At 41.8% G+C, this 24337-nt stretch overlaps 1 long non-coding RNA gene across 1 annotated transcript in view; it reads left to right on the top strand.

The window, feature by feature from the left end:
• The first annotated feature begins 608 nt into the window (after positions 1–608).
• LOC130174331 (uncharacterized) overlaps positions 609–24337 on the top strand; it is a 39027-nt gene continuing 15298 nt past the window's right edge. Inside the window, exons 1-2 of the long non-coding RNA XR_008828579.1 lie at positions 609–756; positions 1197–1394. This is a non-coding gene — a long non-coding RNA (uncharacterized LOC130174331). The remainder of the gene's footprint in view (positions 757–1196; positions 1395–24337) is intronic.

Below are 24337 nucleotides of genomic sequence, written 5' to 3' on the forward strand. Positions count from 1 at the left end.
ACAATAAAATATTCACAATGAAAATGTGAAAAAATATTATGAAAAAAATGGTATGAGGGGTTTATAATAAGTAATTAAGTAAAAGAGTGCCTGGAAACCACATATAAATTATATCAAAACTACAGTATTACATAAAATTAATAACTAGAAATCAAGCTTCATTATACACTTCCACTTTCGTATGTTACATACTGTGTGTAGAAACATACAACAAATAGATTTCTTTCAAATCCAGTTTTTAGACTTAAAAAGAGCTGTAAGAATTGTAAATAAAACTACTCATCAAGAACCATTATATTATTGAATTAAAGCCTTTAAAATTCAGGGAATCGGCCAATTATAAAGAAAAAACACAAATCATGTATCAGGTCAAAAACAAACTATTATCCTGAAAATGTTTTGGGAGGAGTCAAAGAAACATGTTAATACTGATTTAAATGTAAGCAGGGTAGTTCAGCCCCAGATTACTATTATGTTACTGTCCCTTTAAATGGGGTTGATAGGTTGTAGTGCTCTGCTCGGTGCGCAAAAAGTGCTCAGAGTGGCACTCTTACTCTAAAAACACCTATTTTTGTTCTTCCTCCGATGCGATTCATCGCTCATAGAGATAAAGAACTACCTGCTGGATTTAGCCAAAGTTATAAATTGATGACAATAACTTGTAAGGTTATGCTTGATGCTGAGCACTACAAGAGTTGATGAAGGAGCTGTGACCTCGCCTATGGGTGCTTAGAACTGCGAACATTTGATATCCAGGTGAGTTAGCATTTGTAACTCATTGACTGCTACGTTAGCATGCTAACTGCATTAGGAAATGATGCATAGAGATAAAAAGAGTTGATAAGAACTTTGTACTTCTATCAAAACCAGTCGGGATAATTATGAGGGGGATAAAACTTTGTCATGAGTGTGTGATAGTTTTGTTTGTTTTATGACTCCTGTTTAGACAGTCGCTGTTTAAATACAGTAAATAGTTCTATTAGAGAAACACTATGTTTAATTTGTTTCATATGTTTATGATGAGTTAATGTACTTTGAAGTATACTGTGGGTTGTAATATGTTACATTTGTTTTTAGTTAATTAAAAAAAGAAAAAAGAAACATTTTACAGCAGTGACTTTATTTAAGCAGATCTCAGTAGACATTTAAGATCTTTTATGAGGACTTGTGAATAATTTTTCCTGCACATTGTGTAGGCTGGTTTTGAAGAGATCTTCTGTTGGAAGAAGAGCCATCGTCTGTCCTCTGTCTGTCCACCATCTCGTCGGTTGTCATCCATCCACATATCCATCTCAACTGCCGTATCACCGTCCTCCCAGCAAGTCTCCATCTCCACTCAGCCATCAGTCATCACCGCGGACCATCTTGTGGAGCATTCAGTGTAGACGAGGGTGGTAGGACATTTTCATTTCATTTTTTTCCCTCATTCGTTGAACTTTGAAGGGTTACTGAAATCGCTGAGTTTATTTTTTGGTTACAACTTACCTGTTCTTGCCTGTTTTCGGTCTACAAGGTTAAAAGAGAAGCAATTAATGTGGGATTGCAGAATAAGACTGTCATTATTTTTTATGCTTGTTGCCGGGTAATGTGGTTGCTGGTAATACATTTAAATTCCTTCCAATATATTTTTAGCAGAACTAAGAAAAGTGACTTCAAAGTGACCAATTGATTATAACACACTTACCTTAACCAGAGCCAGTCAGTTGTCATGTGTGTCCATTGGGGTGGATGTTTCATGTCTACTTTATAGTTTAGACAAGTAACTTGGAGCCAATCTCCTTATTGAATGTAGATTACAGGTTGAACCCCTGTCCTACTTAGATAATCTATGCTGTACTTAAAGGACAGGTAGAGAGGGTTACATAAAGAATCATTGTATTGCAGTTAAAGGGTGCATTTATGGAACGGCTATAGTGACTAGTGGCAGACTGAGAACTTGCAGCACATTTTGTAATTTAATGGACAAATATAAAAATGTAGCATAAAATTTTGTCTGATGACGAATTAACAACTCAACACCTGTAACGTGCAGAGCTGCAACTTTTGCCCTGAATATCAGTGTTTCGACATCTTCTAAATATTCTCTCAAAAGACAAAAGGTCATTTCAGACGACGTGTCACATGACTGTTGTGCAAGAGGCGGGCTTTACACAGGATTCAGTGAGGCGGGAAACTGTCTGAGGCTCAGAGTGAGAGGTGACTGGGCCGCTGCAGAGTACACCGGCCCATCATGGCATATGATAACGCTGCCCTTTACTGTACATCGATTTATTTATCAGCCCGCTGACATTGGAGAGCAAGGAGCAATGTGCCAAGTCACATAAAACAATGGGAGACATTTTAATATAGAAATTGAAATGGAGGTTAGAGGGATCAGAAAAGGAGGGGGTACTTTTGCAAAGTGCTGTGTGAGTGCAGACAACTGAATCTACAGTAGCCGTGTGTGTGTGTGTGTGTGTGTGTGTGTGTGTGTGTGTGTGTGTGTGTGTGTGTGTGTGTGTGTGTGTAACAACGTGGTGCCAGGCCTCATCATTCACACTGTATTGATGTTTGACCACATTCATCAGCAGTGGCTGACATGGCTCCTTAAAAAAAGGGAGGGCTCTTTTTCTCAACTTTCAGCCTCTGACTCCTCTCGTTCTCTCCTTCTTTGACTCCTTGTATCTTCCACTGCTGTCTCCTGACTTGGCCTCTTTTTTTTTTTTCTCTCTTCGTTCTTTCATCTTTTCTTTATCACCCGTCACTCCCGTAGTCACTCCATCCTGTGCATCATAACCCTCTCTTCCCTCACTCCTCACCTCTATCCTTGGGCAAAAACAGTAAAGTGTGTGGAGGTTGTTCATTGACAAAAAAAATAAAAAATCATTTAACTTTTTTAAATGTTTTGAGATGACAGCTCCTCCTTCTCTGTAAATATGTAAATCATATTTATGACACATGATTTCTCCCACTTGACCTCCACGTCCATTATCAGTTTGTGCACTGGAGGCTTCATGTATCTACATGTGGAGGAACATTCTGGACAATGACTGGCCTGCCAACTAATGTCTTTCCTAGTGTCTATATTCTGCATATTCACTTTACTCACCACAGTCCTCTGATGTATCTTATGTGAATTTAAAACTGAAACCAACTTTGCATGTAGAAACAACCAGTCAGTCAACAAGTGGTTTCCTACTTAACTTCAAAGTGCACACCACTACACCTTTTTATTACAACACACACTAAATAGATTTCTTTCTTTCTTTCTTTCTTTCTTTTGTATTATTATTATTATTGGTAGAGCTGGCATAGTGTGTGTGTGTGTGTATTGTTGTTACAACTAACCCAGACTCTCGTAACCATGAACTAGCTTACCCTACAGCTAACAGCTAAAACATTAGCACTGACAACTTGCATGAAAGATATCTACATGGATCAGGTGAATAATAATAACTAACTAACTAACTAACAAGTGACCCGTGTTCCAACCATCCCCGGTCTCCCCTACACAGTATGACGGTGTGAATGTCTGAAAGCGGGGACTGTGCACATGTATTTCTCACATTTTTCAGCAGATTTTGTTTGGCGTTCTACCGTCCTTCACTGTAGGGCAGAACTGGTATTTCCTCCTTTTCCCTGCCCCGGCTGCAGCCTCAGGTGGATCAGGGTTAGATTCAGTCCCCTGAGCATCTTTCACATGTGCTGCAGAGAGAAACGGGGCTACTGATGTGGATTTATGTCGGTGATGCTGCACATGCGGGATAAAGTTTTTGTTCTTTTTCCCCGTGTGTGTGTGTTGTTATATATCCTTCATTAATACTTCATTTTTTCTGTGAATGATTTTATATATATATATATATATATATATATATAAAGTCATAAACAGTCTTTGCACCAGATGTCGATGCTGCTGTAGCTCAACGGGACAGTTAATGCAAATTACCAATATTAAATGTTCACATTTTGTATACATTAAAAGCTATTAACTTCAGTACACTTGCTGCAAGTAGTATGTCACCTCTTGACCTTCAGTCCTTGTTGGATGATCTCAGTGCCCCCCACCCACCCCCTTCATTAAGACGCCCCTAGAGGACAGAGCTCAGGAGCATGTAGACAATGTCCTATCATCACATGCTTCCTGCATCCACCTTCCAGTTGCAAGTAAAAAGCTGATCTGAATAAGGAGCGGGACTTCCTCGGCTTTGCTCTGATGGAGCATCTGTCTAAATTGTTTTATCGGCCTTATTTCCCCATTTCTCAGGGGGGACGAGGAGCAGATTCTGGAAAGGGAAATTAATGGGAGAGGAACTTTTTACTGTGGAATTGTGTTCCCCCGTAAATGAAAAATGACAGTAATATGTTTTCATTCAATAATAGAAGAGAATTCAGTAAAGTAGTTTGGTGTGATATACTGGAAGAAGCATCAGGCCAAATGTGTGTTCAGTGTGTACATGCATGTGTGTATGTTTGTGTGTGTGTGTGTGTGTGTGTGTGTGTGTGTGTGTGTGTGTGTGTGTGTGTGTGTGTGTGGGCGCAATTGTCTTGGAACACAGAACCTTTGGAGCTGAATAACTCTCTGGTATGAGCAAAACGCTCGCCGTGCCAAATTACTGACTGCTAAAGAATAGCAGAGGAATCCTTGCTTGAGCCAACAGACACCATGCATTATGTTGTAGGACAAGACATGTCAACATCTGAATTCCATCTGAATTTTAATGAAGTGAATCTAATAGTTTTTACACTCGAGCAACACCTCAAGGTGCAGCAGCATCCTGCAGCATACAACACACACTGAGCTTGTGCAGCCTGGTGTGAACTCACACTCATACGTGTGCAAAGAAATCTTTTTTAATGCAGTTTCAATTATAAATCATTGACTTTAGTTCTTTTTGGAAAGTCATCTTCTTGACATTTACCTTCGAGCATTTTGTTTTAACCCTATTCTGTTCTGTATGTTAAGATCTTTCTCACCTTTACACCCTCACATTTATACATATTTAAATTTTTCTATGCTGTGATACATGATGACAGTTTTCTGATGAGTTGTGTTTGGGTTCCTGGAGACCCCCAGGGTCTTGTCCACAGCCCCAAAAAATACTCATCATTGTTTTAAAAGTTTGATATTTGATGACTTCCTTTTTTTTAATTGCTTATGATCATCATTTTGAAGTTTCCACCACAGAAATTACGCTTTACATCAGGGCTGGGAAATTATCGATGTAGAACCTCTCACCAACTTAATCTTGCTCATGTTGGTTAATACTTTACTTAATGTGTGTGTTCATGAACTGCCCCCTTAAGCAAATCTCCCCCGTGTTCAGTCACATGCCTCCACCCCCTCCAACATTAATGTTTATCTCTTAAAGTGAACATGGCGATATGGATGACATGAGCAAAAACCCTGAGCCTCAACCTGAACAGCTTCTACCCGAGAAGAAAGTTGAGTCCACCGTTTCCGTCGTGTCCGTTGTGTGGGCAGATTTTAGCCTCAGTGAAGATGATGTCGAAGAAAAAGAAATCAAATGTTAACGCTGCAGAAAAAAAAACTATTTGTTGAATCACTTGAAATACAATCACATTGCCAAATATGAAGAATTGGCGCCTTGTACTGTAGGTCTAGGAAATATGGTCACAATCTCCTGTTCCTGAGTTACAGCTGTGAATAAAGTGTTTTTACAGAGCATTATTATGTCACAGTGAAGCTGACCCTTGATCTTTTAGATATAAAATGTCACCACTTAATTTCATCCTTATAGCCACTTTTAGTTAGTTGTGAATTTATGAGTTCATGTGTTTTGTGAGGTCACAGTGACCCTTGACCTTTGACCAAAATCCAATATGTTCATCCTTGACTCCTAATGAATGTAAGTGTAAGTTCGGTCAAGGCGTTACTGAGATATCACGAGAATGGGACGGATGTACGGACTACAAACCCTGAAACACAAAGCCTCCAAATCCGGCTGTGGCCTGCGTAGAGGCGATGAGCAGCAAAGTGACCAAATTGCTTCCATAAAGCAGCTGTGCGTTTTAGGTTCAACTGTTTGAAATATTAAAAAGTAGCCATAAATAGTTTGTCAGTGTGTTTCCTTAAATTATTTTAAAATCAAAAAGATATGCAATATCCAAGCTTTAACAGTTCAGCATATTTGCAGTACGGACCCTGTCAGAGATCTATAAAAGAAACTATAATCTATAAAACTATAATCGTGATATTGATTTGAAATCATATGCATTACCAGACAAATAAAAAAGCAAAATATTGATGTTTGTTGTGGGGATTTTTTTTTTTTTTTCTTTTTTGCAGTGTAAGCCTTTCAGTACATGAGCTGAACCACTGCAGTGCATACAGACATCAGTACTGTGTATTCCTGAACAGGCAGCAGAGAGACGAGTGACAGGCAAGACAAGGAAAACAGCTCTTTCTGCTTCCTCCTTCCTTTCTGACTTCTTTCCTTACCCTTCTCCTCCTTTCTCTTCTCTGTCTTCCCTCCTTCCTGCCTCTGTTCCTGTTACACAAGGGCTTTCAGTAAAAATATATTGATCCGTCCCTCCAACCACACACACACACACACACACACACACACACACACACACACACACACACACACACACAGAGACAGAGACACACACACAGGCACACACTTGTCTCTCTTCATACCTCTTCAGAGAAGAAGAAAAAGCAAGTAGCAACACTTCATCCAGCGTGTCATAAATAAAGGGCTGGTAGATATTGAATCGACTGATAAACTGACATCCTGTATCAGCCAAAGTGAAAGTCAATGGAGGAGCAGCCGGAAGGTCTCCCACACACACTGACACACACACACAACACACACACACACTCTCACACACTCACTCACACACACACACAGACGTGCTAACATGCCAAGAGAGGACAAACGTTTTGGTCACTGGATGGTTTCAGTACAGTCTGCTGACCCACACAGTGCTGTTTTATACATATGCATGGCATGTAATAAAGAAGCTCATATATATATCCTCTTTATATTTCAATTATAAAGAACAACGTGTGGCAGTAAAGTAGTATAGGTATAGCTCATTTTGTCTGCTGTACATTGAAAAATCCCTCCAGATTTCATCAATGATCAGATAATAAACACAAACCAGTTGTCCTGGTGGCGGACCAGCCGTGTGACGAGAGCAGAGGAAAAGCTTCCAGGAGAACCTGGGATCAATGAGCTCCCAGATACAGAGGGATCCCAGCGAGATCAAGTCCTAAGGCCAGGATAAAGAAACGTTATCCCTCACTTTTCTCCCTTTCACACCTCCTTACCTCGGTCCTTTTCTTTTTTCTTTTTTTTTTTTTTTTTTAAATAAAGTCGCCAAAAAGTCACAATTAGATTTTTGTTCTCTGAACTGCTGTTGTGTTCCCTCACACTCGCACCCATCAGTCAATTAATGAGACTGTCCTCAGAGAGCCTATAGGTCGTCTGTGCAGCAGGTTGTCATGACCCATAGTTACACTTTGTTGTCAGGCGTGATGTAGTAGCCGTAGTGATTATGACCGGAGGGAAGGGGAAAGTGCGGTGAAGTAGTAATAGAGTGACGTAGTAATAGAGTGACAAAGTCCACGTCAACAAAACACAGGAATATGACACAGGAGAGTGGTGTTCGATTCCCATATGAAAGCGGCAGGTGATGTTGTTTCTATTATCCACGACTGTTTAACACGGTAACCACGTTGTTGTTATTGTAACCATGACAACAATGATCGTCTAATGTTGAGGATGTACTTATTTAAACCCAAATCATGATTTTTTTCCTAAACTTAACCAAGCCAGACTGTTATAGTAACCATGGTGACGAAGGTAGGTATGCCGCTCTCGGTATAGTACGCATGTTTATTATAGTAACCATGACAACCAACGTCCAGCACAGGGTTTCAGGGGACACTCCTATGGGTCCTATCAGAGGGTGGAAGAAAAACGACCTGTATGGTTGTTCAGGTTGGAGAACTTCTTGCAGTTAATCAGTAAATTGATTGAAAGAAATTTGGCAACTACTTTAACGATCCATTATTTATTTGTTATTTTTAAGTGAAAAAAACAACTGCTTTTTTTTGTTTGTCAAATGATAGTGATGAAATATCTTTGCGTTTTGGACCGAACAAATCAAGCCATTTGAAAATACAATTTTTTTTTTGACATTTCATAGATTAATCAGCAATGAAAATAATTGGTAGTTGCAGCCAAACTCAACAACACTACTTGGATATTCTCCAATCCATTGAGCAAAGCTGAGCACAAACAGTAACATAATGGATGGATCATGATGTTATGTATAATGTATGTAATGGTGCTCACATCCTTTGCTGGGGCTTCCTCAGCTGCAGGCCTCTATATTTACAGCTAATGTAAATATAATTGGTGGGGGCTAGTTGACCTAGCTCTCTACATATGTTACGACCGACTGCACTGTAAAATGTACTGTCTGGACACTTCCAGCTTCTAGTTCCCAACTAGCAAAATGAAACTTCTGGCCCAACTTATGCCTTTGTCCTAGGCCCGAGTCTGGCCCACTTACTGCTACATCTTGGCTTAGTCCTGCTGCTAATGACTGACAGCCAGTAGATTGTGTGTATATATATATCAGCTGGTGAAAGCCATCCGTGGTGAAATGAAATTACACTAATGCCTTAATCAGCCGCCCTGTTTCTTTTTTTTCATTCTGAAAGCCTGTGACTCAAGCTTTTACCCCTCAATTCATCATGATATTTTTCATGTTTACATCTGACAAAAACTAAACTTACTTCATATATCAGAGATCTTTTATTGAAATGACAAACTCTTGTAATATAACATAGTGCATACAGTAAAAGACCTCCTGTAATAAAGCAGATTAAATTTAATTTTACACCACTGGCCTTGAGGGAGAAGCTGCCAGTGAAGGGAGGGGTTACTTAGCTTCACTAATGCTGGAAGACCTGGGAAAGAAATATGTATATCAGAAGATCAGGACAGGACTTATGCCATTTAGCATCAGGAAATATTTAAAAAAGTGCTTTTTTATTTTTTATTTTTTGCTTTTTTTGTCGAAGATTTTCTTTTACTTCAAACAAATTCAACAAAGTTGCCTCAAACTCCTTTCCATTTGTAAATCAGATTCTTTAAGAATAATTCAAATGAAGCTTAATTGATAACAGTAAATCATCAGCTCGTAAACATATCCCCGTCTCCTCTTCATCTCATCATCCTCCCCTCCTCAGAGGTGGATCGTGTTGATCTGCGGAGTCCAGTCTATCTCACCGAGCAAGCTTATTATCTCCCCCAGCGCTCTCTTATCTGAATGGATGTGATGTCAACCTCTTCTATCTATCTTTCTCTGTCTGTCTCCAGGCTAAGCGTGCAGTGTGTGTGATGAGTGTGGGCAAGCTTGTGTGTGTGTGTGTCTGTGTGTAAGTGTGGGATTCCTTCTGCAGGATGATGTGCAGGATTTCCCCTGATTACCTGTGTCTCACCTGTCCCTTTGTTGTTTATCTAACTTTCCTCTCTTGTCCTTTCCTGTTTTGTGTTTCTCTCATCTCTTTATTCTCATTCACTGCCAAGATTAACCGTCATTATCTGTCAAGTGCTAAAACAAATAGATAAACTGAGAGCTCCTTCATTTTTATGGCACCATATAAATTCTCAATCAAGACACATAATTCAGCCTCTGACAGAACAGGAGGAAATCATGTTTGATAGGTTGTGTAATTTCCTGCAGTGTTTCCAACAAACTTATGCTCACACCATCGGTACTCTTAATTATTCTAGTTAATGTGTTTTTACTTACCAGTTACATTCATTAACCTCAATTAGCCTCACAAAGTGGCACAGAACCACTGCTGGCACTTAGTCCTCACCACATGGAAGTGTTTTCTACATTTGTGTGTGTGTGTGTGTGTGTGTGTGTGTGAATGTGTGTGTTCATGTGGGTGTGTGTGGCAGTAATGGAATGATAATTGGAGCTGGGAATAATTAATCAGTCATTACCGTGTACAATCAGAATGAATGTGTTGTTAACATTAATGTGACACCGTGAGTGAACAAGCACACATACACAGCGAGCGTATACACATAGGCACACAGTTACATAGGATGCATGTGGCAAGGGAGAGTCGATGTCTTATTCAACAGGGTGCAGCGACTACTGCACTTGAATTTAAATTTGCATTCACTGAAGATCACGGCACCACTTTCAATTGAAGGAAAATAGACAAACCACATTAATCAGTCTAATAATCAGAAGTAGTAAACTCTCAATAGAGGGATCTCTGTCTCTGCTATTAAAGGTCCTATATTGTATAAAGTGAGACTTCCATGTCTTTTTTTTTAATTATAGATCAGGTCTAGCTTCTATATTAATACTGTGAAAGTATCAAAGCCTCAGTCCACAGAGAAATGCACACAGCCTGTATTCAGAAACTGAGCCTTGAAACCAGCCGTCAGGACTTCTGGAACTTTGTGATGTCACAACAAAGCAGTCCCCAAGCCCCGCCCACCTCGACCCACCATCCAACCTTGCAGGATTTGGTTTCTCTGAGTGTTAACCTGAAATCTGCTGTATTCCCATTCACTCAGTCAGCCAATCAGAAGAGAGGCTCTGAGCGAGGAGATGTAAAACTACACTGAGATGGTTTTTGGTTCTTAAAACACCAGTGTAAAATATGGGACTTTTAAGAAATGCACACAACCATGACTTGGTAATAAATGAGGTTTTATTTACAGCTAAATGTCTATATGCAACTGAATAAATGAGGCATTAATAATGAACACAGAACAAAGAGCAAACAGATTAATAAAGTTGATCTTTGAATGACAAAATGAGCTGATCACTTGGTGACAGTAAAATGAAGTATGTGGGTTATCAGACTTAGAGATCAGAGCAACACGAGAGGAATCTAAAAAACAGCAGAATCCAAAGCACTACACAACAAGTCTTGACATTTGCAGAATCATCTCAGATGTGAACCCCTTTCAGTTGGACCCTAAGTGGTTATTTCTGTGCTGACCTCACTCACTGCAAACAAGGCATTACATTTGTTTAAGTTTCTTAAATTGGTCGTCTCAGATCACACAGACATGGGAGATGGATGAATTTTCCTAAAAAACATTTGCTGAGTAATATTAAGTGGACCACAGAATAGTTGGACAGCTAATTAATGTTAATTCAGACGTGCTTAAGCAATGAGAAATATCAGTGTTAGGTCACTTCATGAACGCAGCTGCAATATCCGACAGGAGCCTGGCGAATCTCTTCTCAGGAGCCATGCAGGCTGTGAGAGGGAATATGCAAGTGTTTATCTGTGTGTGTAAGACAGAGAGAGAGAGAGAGAGAAAGAGTGCAGATCATTATATGTTTAATTTTGATGATTTTCCTTTGTGAGATATATTTCAGTCCTTCCCCCCGGATCGACAGCCAGGATATGTAAAAGGTTGTAAAGTGGTTCCACGTCCTGCTGTTAATTTTATTATCATGTCAAAACGTCAGCCTTTCCAGGTTTGACGTAGGTGGTTTCTTGTCTGGCCAAAGTTCATTCTGACACCTTATTGGAGGAGGTGAGAAGGCCGTTTGGCAGATCCTGAGAGTTTCTGAAGAGGTCTATTCAAACCTGCTGCTATCTCAATAAGGGGGGGGGGGATACAATAGAGTTGTAGTTAGAAAAATTAGTGATTAGAGATTGGTGTGTGTGTGTGTTTATTAGGTCCCAAGTTAAAACAATAATTTCACCAGTCAGTCAGTGTAAAGCCACAACTGTGCAAACTGCCACATGTGACAATTTCATGACAAGAAAACAAGAACCAAAATACCAGAAACATGTTGTGTTATCACATGCCTGTGATCATTGTTGACGTAGGCATTGTGGAGCTTGTCCTGCGCAGGGGACTAAAAATCAGTTCAGTATATTTGGGCTCTGTTGCATCAGTTTTGGCCATTTGGTCTCATATATCCCCAAACTATTCTTTGGCTGGTCACTTCTTCTGCTAGTTGCCTTAATCACCAACCAGCATGATCCTAGCATGATCTTCAGATCCGTCCTTCCATGGTTGGCACAGGGGAGCACTGAGTGATCTGATGAATGTGAAAAAGATGTGAATCATATTCTACGGCCTCTGCACAGGGACAAAAAGGTATTGTGGAGAATGTCAAGAAAAAAAACCGTGTAACCAGTATCCATATATTAATAAAGAATTTTTAGTTTCACATCTACAATCAGAGTGCCCCGGATATTTTTTCTGACTGCTGTTGTAAAGTTTCAACTCTTGTAAGACTTACTACACTGGACACTTGTTTTTTTCAGTTTATCTGACCACCACTGTGAGCATTTGGGCCACTGTGTTAGACAGCACTATCCACCACCATTATCCACCAAATGAAGGATTCATGTTTCTTTGAGGGACTTTGTTCTGGCCACTCCCACTTTATACATACAGCAGGTAATGTGGGTAAAATAGAGATAAAAGGACAATATGAACAGATAACATAAAGAGGTTTTAATATTTCATGTTTAGATGAGCTGAAAGTGAAGATCCTGACAAAGCAGAGTTTACTATAGGTGAGCTAAAAAAACAACAACCACCAACTGTCCATTAACTGGCTTTGATGTGTTGCTCCTGCTAGTCTCCCCTCTGCAATGCGTCCATGATGAACAGAAGCAGACACCTACCCTAAATACAGTGCACCACTATGCCATCCCGTCATGTGAGTGGATCGCCATGGTTACAGGAGATGGACTGGATGGCAGGTTAAATGTGCAAAGCCCCCCCCAACCCCCCAACCCCACCCACAGCGCACATACTGCACACACCTCCTCCTCTAACCCTATCCTCCCCCACTGCTCTGATTGGCCTGGTTTAAACTGCTGGATGCATCCTAAAGAGGAGGGAAGTCCCAGTGGGCCGGCAGATAATGAATGCCCTCTATCTATCCTGGAGAGGGAGAGTCATGGAGAGAGCCAGGCAGAGAGAGAGAGAGAGAGAGAGGCTATACAGTACTTTCTCTCACATAATGTAGCATTATGGAAAGATGCCCCACCCCACCTCCCCCACCCCTTCCTCGCTGTCTTTCTCCTTCATTTTTGTTCTGTCTGTCTACCCCCCCCCCCCCCCCCCCCCATTATCTCCTCCCTCTTTATTTCTCGCTTACCCACACACATTCACATACATATGGAGCTGAACTCACTGACCGTCTGCTGCACTGGCCCTGACATCCATCCATACATCCAGACTGTGACCTTCAGATGGCTCCGAGCCCCGGCCGCTCGGCCGCTCAGCACCTCAGCACTTCCGCCAGGCGTGCAGCAGGGAAATGAGACACGAGGGAAATCTGGAATGGCAGGTGTCATCTCCCCGGGTGATTAATAGATATCAAAACCATACCGCAATCATACATGGTAAGAGAGGAGGAAGGTTGGCGGGAGTGAGCCGGCTGGTGATTAAAGGGATGAATCAGGGATGGAAGTGAGGGGCGCATGGTAGTCTGAGCTAGAGAGCTAGAAAATTGCTAAGTAGCCAACACTGCTCAGTAGGAAACCACCTTGAAGGGGCTTTATATGTTGATGAGTACTAGCTTTATAATGTGAGTCATTTACAATCTTCTTGTTCTTTATAGTATACATTTTGAAAATTACAAGGTTTTTCATGTTCTTTATATTTTTAAAATTCTAACATGAACATATAAAAAAAGTGTTTTTTATTACATAATGGTGGGCAAGTGGTGGAGTCCACACTGCAGGCTGTAAATGCCTCCCCTAATACAACCTGTTTGTGGCAGAAACTACAACAGAGTGATGATCTCTCACTCGACTGACCGATAGTGGAAATGTGATCACTCAGTGGGTCAGTAAGTCAGTCAGTGTGTCCGGGACATTCCAGATTAAATATCTGACAGAAGACGCAGAGAATCGTTGCACACTGAGTCAGATGTGGTTTTTATGCCTCCAGAAATTTGCATCACCAAACAAACTGCCAACCTCAAGCAAGGAAAAAAAAGTTGTTGTCAAAAACAGGGAGAGTTTCCCAAGCTGTTACTGGAGCTGCTGAATCGCTTCCGGAGCCACTTTATGACATGAGAAGAGCAGTCTGATACTTAACTAAAAATGCTGGGAGCAGACATCAAGACAGCTGGCAGTGTGATAGACACACACGCTCACACACACATATACACACACACACACACACACACACACACACACACACTTGGGCTACGCTGCATATTGCTTCAGGGAAACTTCCTTTTATAAAATGCTCATGTCTCTCCTCCAGCTTCCGTTCATTCATAAATACAGAGTTCATCTCTGTTCAGATCCAGCGCTGCAGGCAGGCTGCCTGCTGTGCCCATATGTAGACTGAGTATTAAGTAAAGGGACTGAAACATTCTTATTAGTACGTCGACAAACATTAATTGTAATTTTTTATTCTTTTTCCTGCGAACACCTCCGTTTATTGTTTTTGTTTTTTGTGGCTAATGGGCACACACTGCAAAACATGATCCAATTCATAAAAATACAGCAAAACCAGAAATTCAGCCATAGAGATGGCTGAAACTCCAACCTGCTAAAAAGACAATTCACGCTCCAGGGGAAATCTCACAGCTCTTCTTCACCTTCTGCTCCCACTCTGCACGGCTCACTTGCCCTGGTGCACAAACTTCATCCAGGTAAAGTTTGCTGAGTCATTTTTTTTTTTTTTTTACAAACTTTACTTATCTGTTAATGACCACTAAGAAAATACAGGAGTAACTGGATGTGGTATATTTCATTCTCCTTCCTCAGTTGGTTTGGGGATTCAGAGTGGTATGGACAAACAAACCTCATCTGTGCAGATGTGTGTGGAGTCATTGTGAATTAGCCTGGTATCATTTGCAGTGGCCAGTCCTGCATAATGGCACTGTACTTCTCAAATACAGTTTATAAACATGAGTCCCGCTGCCTTCAGACGACTGCAGGAATTTAATTGACTTAAAGGTTCCATATTGCATAAAGTTAGATTTCCATGTCTTTTTTGATTATAAAACAGGTCTGAAGTCTAATCTAATCAGGAGAAGAGAGGCTCAGACCCTCCTCTCCTCTGATTGGCTCACCGACCTGTTGCTGTTGCAAGAGCTCCAGAGAGAAGCCTGAGGGAGGAGATGTAAAACTACATTGAGATGGTTTTTGGTTCTTAAAACAACAATTATATCTTATAGATATCAACACTTAAAAAAAGTGTTAAATATAGGACCTTTATAGAGAAGCCTCTCTTGCAGTTCAGTATTTGTTTATATTTTATGCATTATTGCAGTACATTTTCTCCAGCTACTTTTGTTTGTTCTTGTTTACAAAACCACTTTATTTCTAATAGATTGACGTCACAGCAGAAACCAGTGTTCGTGCAGTTGTGATAATTGGAAAGTTGTGATAATTTTTTGTGTCCAACAACAAAAGTTTGGCTACAGTCCAATAAATCAGCCCCTGCTCTCACATGAGTGGTATGATTAAGATATTCATGACTGGGCGAGTTCTCGGCTCTGACTGTTCATCAATCTAATCTGGCAAGACAGAGGGAAAGTGACCTATGAGGTTCAAGCTGTGTCTAAACAGGAGGCGTTTCAGGTGTGTTTTTCAATGGTTACTCACGGTACACTCTTAATTGAATGAATCCAGCTGTCTACACAGGTGGTGCAACTGCTCATACGCGCATAAACACACACTTCTACACTTCAAGTTCATTTTTCTTCCATTTTACACGGGCTTAGAGCCCTGCCAGAATGCAGGTGACCTACAATCAATACCGTGCCTGAATGCATCCTGTATAGATACAGGCGGAAACCTGAAGCTGCCGCTGCTCTGCTAACACACTGCTTTCACTGCACCTCCTGTGCAGACGCGGTGTCAGCCTCCCTCTCCACCACGGTCACATCTTAATCCTGTACTGAACAAACACAAAACAGAACTCACCAGCTCTTCTGCGTCAGTATGGATTACCACTAAGTAAAAAAAAAAGTGAGCTATGACGATACATCAACTTTGAAATATAATAATGATGATGAATGACTTTGAGGAGAAGAGATATGGCTGACCTGTCTTTCCACTCTGTGCATGGCAGAGCAGGAAACTAGGGGGGGCTGGAAATGTGTAGGAGCAGTACTCTTGGTAAAAGCTATAAAATAAAGTACTTAGATAGATAGTTAGGGCAGGTAGTGTATGTGCCCTGTGTGTGTGTGTTTGTGTGTGTGTGTGTGTGTGTGTGTGTGTGTGTGAGAGAGAGTGAGTGATTGCATGAGGGGTGTAGACTGAACGACTTGATGAAGCGGTAAATTTCACTTCTCCTTCTTGCCTGTATGTTTCCCCCAGCAATCGCCCCATCCTAAACACACACACACACACACACACACACATATTCTCGTACCTGACTAGCCGCTCCGCTCCAACTTGACCCTCCTTCACACTCCGACTGCTCTGCTGTGGAAAAAGAACCTACGGCACTCATTCAAACATACACAAACAACACACACTGACAAACACACACCGCAGCCCCTCAAACAGAAACATAACCAGCAGTGTGTTTCTGTCGTTTACTCAGAAAGAAAAATCTGTGATGCATCACTGTGTCTGCGGCTCTGACGCCCTGAGACACACTCGAGGTTTGCCCCTATCTTTGGTCTGTCACCGAGGCCGACACCCTCAAACACAGAGACAGGAAGAGGAGGGGAGATAGTGAGAGCAAAGAGATTAATAAAGAAGAGATTTACCGTATTGGAACAGCGGGAAGATGGACTGAAGGGAGCGAGGAGGATGTGAGGGGAGATAGGGGGAAATAAACGACGACGGGCGGAAAGATGGAGAGCCGGGAAATAAAGGAGCGGAGGAGAAGAAAGTGAAAGCGGTAGGAGGAGGAGGAGGAGGGACTGAGAGGAGAGTGAGAGGAGTAGAAAGAGAGAGCTGATGTTTGCTGACAAGGGCAGAAGCGAGGCCTCCTCTGAGAGCAGCCTGATGCAGAAACAAATGAGGCGACAGGAGGGAGCAGACAGCTCCGTCACACACTCTGATGTGCGCGAGTGTCTGTGCGTATGTGTGAGATTGTGTGTGTGTCTTTTCATAAGTGTGATAACCCCCAGAGTGGTTGTCACTGTTTCTGACACTCAACCAAAGGAAAACATCCACCTTCAAGAAAGCCACAACAACAGTAATGTTCATAGGTGCATTTAGCAAGGACATAGAGGACAGAGAGGAGAGGAGAGGAGAGGAGAGAGGAAAGGAGAGGATCATAGGAGGAGAAGTGCAAAGCAGATTTTTTTTGCTGCAGGTAAAGAGGGTGTTAGTGGGGCACAGGGGAGAGTTGGCAGTGTCACAACACCACACTAGCCTTTCAGTCAGGTTGCAATAACACATCTTCACACAACACACACACTCACTCTTACACACACTCACACACACACCCAGGTGGCAGAGTGGTATAAACTACCAGCATGTGTCTGCTGTGCTGGGCTTCTGAGGAGGTAGTTAGCAGAGTAATGGGTTCTCAGTCGCTCATGCAGCTTGTTACAGGACAGGCAGAAATACGAAGAGACAACTGAGGAAGGAAGCTGGAGGGAGAGCGAGAGAGCAAGTGACATAACTGTGTAATTATTAGGGCATGTGAGTCTTTGCATGTGAAATAACCTGCAAAGCCTATGGTGGCCCTGAAAGCTCAGTGCAATGCTATGTAACATGCAAAAAGTCAAAACATGAAATAGAAAAATGTTTTTTTGCTGCTTATCCGAGGTTGGGTCGGTGGCAGCGGGGCAAGCAAAGTAGTCCAGACATCCCTCTCCCTAGCAACGTTTTCCAGATCCTCATTGGGGTCCCGATGCGTTCCCAGTTCAGATGAGATAGATAATCTCTCCAGCGTGTTCTAGGTCCACCCTGGGGCCACCTACCGGTTGGACATACCTGGAAAACCCCCAGTGGAAGGAGTCCTAACCAGGTGCCCAAACCACCTCAAATCGCTGATTTCGATGCGAAGGAGCAGCGACGTTAATCCTCAGCGTCTCTATGGCTCAGCCAAGACACACCCTATGGGTGAAACCAACTTCAGCCGCTTGTATCCGCAATCACATTCTTTTAGTCTGCACCCAAAACTCATGGCCATAGGTGACAGGTAAATCGAGAGCTATGCCCTCCAGCTCAGCTCCCTCTTCACCACAACAGTGTGGTACAATGTCGGCATTACTGCTGACGCTGCACCGATCCACCTGTCAATCTCCCGCTCCATCCTACCCTGAGATACTTGAACTCCTTCACTTGGGGCGAACACAAAGAGAATAATCTGCTGTTTTCCAGCAGAGAACCACAGCCTCAGTCTTGGAGGTGCTGACCCTCGTGACCCTCATGATTTGTCTATGTGCTGTGTTTTCTAAGTTGCAGCACACTGCGCTCTCAGGGCTGCACTGTACAATCTGAATATTTAACAAAAATGATTATGTGATATTGAAGGAGCTTTTGCTGTTTAGAGAAAAAAACTCTCACCCCCACAGGGTGAGTGCAGTGTTCAAAATACTCAAAAGACCAGTGAATGTCCACACCAAAGAATTTAGTTCAAATTGTTTAGTGAATCTTTTCAGCAAGCAATGAACAATTACAGAATTCTGGATCAGATGTGCCTTTTCCTAACCAATAACAAGTGTTGGTCAGTCCACAGTCTGACAACCTAACTTTCCCTGATCCAGTGTATTTCTACAAGTACAAACAAAGAAATGTGCATGGGCGTTTTGTCGTCTTCTGATTGGCTCTGCTGACTTCCTCCTTCCCATCTGACTCCGACCTTAAATGTCACCTAAAGCTCAGCACGCTCAAAGGAAGACAGTTAATGCATACATATAAATTACCACTAATCTACCTCTGTTACCTCCGGCTGCCCCCCTACACATGGCCATAGGGTGATCTTTATCAGTGGTTGTAAATAGTTTCCCTGAGGCAGATGTTTAAATGACCACTCACCCTTAGCACCTAAATATCCACTAGTATAAATCATTAAACAGTTTTAACTTTAATAGTCTAAAATACTACAACAATATCTTACATGCTTATTTCTTCTTCTCACAATAGAGAGACTGTTAACAGCTGCTTCCCTGCCAGTTTCTTTGGTCCAGTCACACTGGCTGTCACAGCTCACCAGCTGTGTTCCACCCACTTTTATTTCATAAACAGCTCCACAAAAGAGGGTTTTAGCTATTTATGAGCCGGAGTCAATGGTACGAAAACCAAACTCAGAGGGACAAAAATGTCACTTGAATAAACTGTGTTAAACGATTGTCCTGTTAGCAGCAGGAGAGCTATTGTGACTGAGTGGGCTCATACTGTATTGGCTCTAGCTGGTGTGTTAGTGTTTAGCTCCCCAGCAGTACTTCACCAATTAGCCCACTGAGTGGTCATACGTCACCGAGCTCCTGGGGCTGTGTATTGTTCGAAGGCCAGCGGATGAATTTAGCTGATGAATTTCTATTGTGGGATATATATACTGTATATAGCAGTGTATGAAATAAGAGCCTGTCAGAGACGGAAGCAGAGGAGGGAGGTGACACAAATGCAGAATAGCAAGTACCTTCTCGTTGTTTGTCCGCATCTACGTATATATGAACTTAACTGAACTGAGACAAACACATTGCTGTGAAAAGTCAGTAGGGGATGTGCAGTAAGAGGCCGGGTCCAGCCCCACCATCCAGCTCAGGGGAAGCGCCACCACTAGAGACAAGCTGGACTCACTGGGGTTCAGTTCAGGTGGAAATCTTTACAAAATCCTAGAAAAATGTCTAAATATGGCCGACACACGTGCAACAACCATTCGCACATGCTGACATACACTGAAGCACAGCTCCACACACAGGGCCTTCTTGCTCCCTGTGTCTGCAGTTGGCGGGTCACTTGTGTTGGCTAGGTTTGTTCAGCCTGACAGTGACCTGCAGATGTGTGTGTGTGTGTGTGAGAGAGAGAGAGAGAGAGTGAGCGAGAGCCCCCGCCCTCACACACACACACTCGCACACACACACACACACGACTTTTGTCCCCAATTGGACAAGCCATCCCCAATTAACTGGTCTTTACTGTGAAGTTTTACCCCAGAGATAGCCTGTGAAAGAAACACACATAAGCGTGGCGAAGAGGATAAAGCACATTGAAATCAGCAGTAGGAAGAAGAATTGGAATCAATGGTACTTACACTGTATGAGTGTGTACCTATGTGTGTGTCTAAGTCCTTGTGTTTGTGTATGTGGGACTATAGGGACATGTACGGCCTGTGGTGCTGCTCTCCACACAGCTTATATGCATATAGCCACCATCACTTCTCCTGCTGGGGAAGATTAATACTTCAGCCTTTAGTGGTGGCTGCCGGCTGCCTTTCCCTCACTGTCTGCTGCTCCCTCTCTCATTTTTCATCTCTCCATCTTCTCTTGTCTGTTTTACTGTCCCTCCACATCTCCATCTGCACTGACTGACTCCAGCTCCCCCCTTTTTTTTTTTTACAGCATCATTAGCAAAGTCACCACCAGCTTCTTCTTTTGTCGCTTCTTCTTCTACTCCTTTTTTTTTTATCATCTCACTAAACTCTTAATTTTAGTCATTAAACTTTTCGGTTGTAATTCTCCCCACTTTCTTTTTTCCTTTACACTGTCCCTTTTTTACATCCTTCTATACATTAGTGTGTCCCTGGTGTCTAGTGTTTCAGCTGAGTGAGTGATCAGTCTTCAGTGCTGCATAGCTCCATTCAAGGCTGCCATCAGTGTGACAATTAGGACGGTAAATAAAGATAATGTGACCCATCCGGGGTCCTTAACTGCTGCACTGCAATTAACAGAGCTGATTGGTGAGCAGAGCCTCAACAAGGATGGTGGGAAGTTGGTGAGACAGAGAGAGTGTCAGTGTAGTCAGACTACCACTTCATTTTGAAAAGAGTAGAACTACCCTCAACACAAATGTTGTTTGTTGAATAAAAAATTCACAGAGAATTCATAATGTATACTACTCTGTATATTCTTTTGGTTATTAACCAAAGCCTGTGACAATGGGTGAGGGTTGGGATGTAGGCGGAGCTCCTTATTTACTGAGACCGTATAGTTCAGGCTGCATCCACACTTGATACGTTTCCAGTCTAAAACAACGATCTCCATCCAGACGATTGTTTTAGTGTTTAAACTTGCTTGTTTCATCTACGTTAGAGCACCCATGAACTTCGACAGCGTCCTTGGCTGGGCAGAGTGAATGTTGCGCTCTTGTCGCTTGCAGTCTAAACTTTTACTAATACAGAAAATGTGTTTCTTGGTGTTTTGTAATTGTGTAAAATTAAACTTTGGTTTGTTCCTGTTAACCAGTCTAAATCTAAAGTTGTATTATGCTACTACCAGAGCCTCAGCTGCCCCGCTCCACCCACCACAGCTCATGACGGTAAATTTTGAAGCCTTGAAATAATCAAACAGGTGCAAGTGCCAAAAATGGCTTCGTGCCCCCCAAAAATTTATGGCATTATGATTGCATTTGCAACACTGTCACCTTTGTGCTTGTAAATAGCCACAGACCTATGGCTTTAATTTGCAAATACATTACACTAATGATTATTTATCAAGACACACAGGATAAAGCATTTTGCCCATCCTTAATTACTACTGCACTACATCGTTGGGTACATCAAAAAAAGTTGGACAGACAGAAAAAAACCTTGCATTGGCGCAGAGTGAAAGTGAAGTTGCTGATAGCAGGAGTAAGAGAGAGGAAGGTAGAGCAAAATGAAAAAGGATCATAAGGTATTCCACTGTTGGCAGAGTGTTGCTGTGCAGCTGATGAGTCTTTGTCCAATGCCAGCTCTCAGGGTGAGTCTGCTGGACAATGCCAAGACGTCCCACTGTGGCTTCTGTTTCCCAAACACCTGTCCCACAGCAGCACTTGAGGAATCGGCCTGGCATCAAAACACAAAGACACAGAGGGAGATGTCCAGTCTACAAACATGGCAACACATCTGAGGGGGAGGAGAGGCTGATAAATAAACTGAGGATCAAACTTTACACTTCTCTGTGTTTCCCAGTCTACATATCAATCTCAGTGGAGCCACGGCAATCAGCAGATACGCTCATGGGAATGAAGTGAATCAGCACAAACTTCTGGGTCGAGTTCAACTTTGCTGAACTCAGACATTGTCATTGACCGATAGCACACCGCCTTGACAATGCTGACCTTTGAGAGAGCAAAAAAGTCCAAAATGAAGGTAGCTATCATAGATTATTATTGCACCATCTGCTTCTTTAGCGATTTGGTTAGAATGCCCCTCACTAATTTTAGGATTTCTGTCAGGTCGGTAGTGGTTAGATGTGCAGTTTGAGTTTGAATCATGACGTCTGATTAATTATCTCCATGACCAACGATCTGGTTGTCAGACAATCGATTCAGTTTCTGGCATGTCAGAAATTTATGTCAGCTGTCTTGCAGTTTGAGCATTCCCGCCATCTGATTTCCTAAATGGCTACTGTCAGAAAATCAGTTCTAAACTGTAGTCATTTGGGTTTAATGACACTGGAGAAGTATTTTACATGTGTTCTGTGATATAAAACTGAACTTGGCAGCAAAACCGACAAACCATATCACCTGCATCATCCATCACTGGTTCCATGTTTTTCTGTTTTCTTTTCTTCATGCTTTCCGTTCATAGTGGTTTCAGCAGTTTTTAGGACATAATCATTTTGCTCGAATAAACTTTGTTGGAATTCTTAACGGTCAAAGTCAACGAGGAGGTTGAGTACCCACCTACGAGGTGAGCGTAAAAGTTGCAGGATCTGGCCTTGAAAGAGAGGCTGATTAAAATGTGTAGTGGGAGAGTTAACATAACAAACAAAGCAAATGAAAACGCACAACTGTTCCACAAAAGAAGAATGGTTTGTAGACTCTTATGAGACAAAAGTCAGTGGTACAATTACCGTACATCTTTGCAATAAACTGAGAACTTATTGCCCTGTTGGCAAGCAAGCTGCTATTCAATAGCTCTGCACTGGTGTATTAAATGAGTACAGAGAGACGAGGATAAAGCTTGGGAAACTACTGTGTGGGACTAGCATAAGCATGTTCTCAGTGGGCTAGTGTGTGAACAGCAAGCATGCAAGATAACCCTGCAAGTAGTCACTACATCACCAAGCTTCTATAACCACATATTGTATTTCTCTGAGCCACTTTCATTTCATTTAGGGATCACTTAACCCAGTCAGACACTGTGCAACGTCTATGTGCCTTTCTCTCTTAATATTTATGATTTTGTCATTTTTAAGACATGTGACCGATGAAATGTATCGTGCTTTGCTGAAATCCAGGTCAGGAAGGCGAAATGTGTTTTGTTTGTTTTTTCTGGCAGTTTTAGCTTCAAAATTTTTTTTTTTTTTTTAAAGGTGCAGTTCGTGTCAGAGGAGGAGAATTGGCTAGCCTCTGAAGCCGATAGAAACATGTAATAAGAGACCATTTCAGACCTAATATCTTCTGATGTTATTGTAAATCATTGCCTTTACCCTAATGTACATTAATATTTCAAACAAAAATAATAAACATAAATGTTTTCAAAAAAATTGAAGTAAACTGAGGGTGTTGATAAATGTGCTTGCTTTTGTAGCCATATCCAATTTCCAAAGCTAAGTCAATGATTTACAATAAAAGTCAAAGGTTTAAGCTCTCAACTGGTTTTTATTTCATGTTTCTATCTGCCTCAGAGGCTCAGTAATAAAGGTTTTAGTGAACGTCAAGTTTTTCAGAAATCCCACAGGTTTTCTTAGGTTTGCTAGGTAGAGGGCGCCTTGGGTCTTAATAGGTTGATTGGAACAATATGAGAAATTATTGATTCAGCAAAGTATGAGCCAACACAGCACTGAAGTTCATTCACATATTCACAACGTTCCTATTAGGCTTTTTTCAAACAACTAATGTGATGACTGCTTCTTTGAATAATGAATGAAATGAGCCAATGTTTAGTAAACAGCCACACTGTGACACCAAATAACCAACATATATATTTGGCATACGTGGCTCTGAATGAAATTTTTGGGTATTTTAACTTATTCTTGTTTAATCCAGACACTAGAAAACACAAGCTGATACAGACTTTCTGTCTCTTGCTAACTCCTTCCTCCCGATGCTAAAGCTGAGACACAGTTCCTCTCTGTCTGTCAGGTCTGCTGCAGCAGAGGGCCTGGGACACCAGCGAGGTGGAGACAAGAGAAATCGATAGGGAGTTAAATTGAAGAATCTGTGCCCATTACTTTCCCTGTTTCCCTTCCTCTTTCTGCCTGTGCGTCTGTAACAAGGCTGCAGCAGTGGCAGGCTGCATGTCCGCCCCATTCACATCCACTCATTTACGGCTGAGTGTGTTTG

The sequence above is a fragment of the Seriola aureovittata genome, chromosome 9 (genome assembly GCF_021018895.1).
Source record: "Seriola aureovittata isolate HTS-2021-v1 ecotype China chromosome 9, ASM2101889v1, whole genome shotgun sequence".
In the NCBI taxonomy this organism is placed as follows: Eukaryota; Metazoa; Chordata; class Actinopteri; order Carangiformes; family Carangidae; genus Seriola; species Seriola aureovittata.